The sequence below is a fragment of the Apium graveolens genome, chromosome 6 (genome assembly GCF_009905375.1).
Source record: "Apium graveolens cultivar Ventura chromosome 6, ASM990537v1, whole genome shotgun sequence".
NCBI lineage: Eukaryota > Viridiplantae > Streptophyta > Magnoliopsida > Apiales > Apiaceae > Apium > Apium graveolens.
The window spans coordinates 128,386,781-128,387,351 of record NC_133652.1 but is presented as its reverse complement, the minus strand read 5'-3'; the positions used below and the strand labels follow the sequence as shown (position 1 = coordinate 128,387,351).

The 571-nt window shown below is 46.6% G+C and overlaps 1 non-coding gene across 1 annotated transcript; it reads right to left on the bottom strand.

Moving 5' to 3' along the window:
• Positions 1-238: 238 nt before the first annotated feature.
• Positions 239-345, bottom strand: LOC141669254 (small nucleolar RNA R71). The gene has a single exon (XR_012553543.1). It is a non-coding gene; the product is annotated as a small nucleolar RNA R71 (small nucleolar RNA).
• Positions 346-571: the final 226 nt, after the last annotated feature.

Below are 571 nucleotides of genomic sequence, written 5' to 3'. Positions count from 1 at the left end.
TTTTGGAGGAGCGGCAACTGAAGACCCCAACATGCACATAAGAAATTTTGTCGAGATCTGCAGCACTTTTAAGTATAATGGCGTGACTGATGAGGCTATCAAGTTGAGGCTTTTCCCATTCTCACTGAGGGATAAGGCTAAAGACTGGTTACATTCTGAACCAGCTGGGTCCATCACTACGTGGCAAGATCTTGCGCAAAAGTTTCTGGTGAAGTTTTATCCAATGGCAAAGACTGCTGCTATGAGGAGTGCTCTTACTCAGTTTGCACAGCAACCTACAGAATCTATGTGCGAGGCTTGGGAACGCTACAAGGAAATGTTGAGAAAATGTCCACATCATGGAATGCCGGATTGGATGGTAATCACTGGTTTTTATAATGGTTTGGGGGCCCAATCTCGGCCTATGCTCGATGCAGCAGCTGGAGGAGCCTTATGGGCTAAAAGCTATACTGAGGCGTATAATCTTATAGAGACAATGGCTGCAAATGAGCATCAAAACCCAACTCAGAGGATGACGTCAGGCAAGGTCGCAGGTATTCTGGAAGTTGATGCAGCCACCGCTATTGCAGCC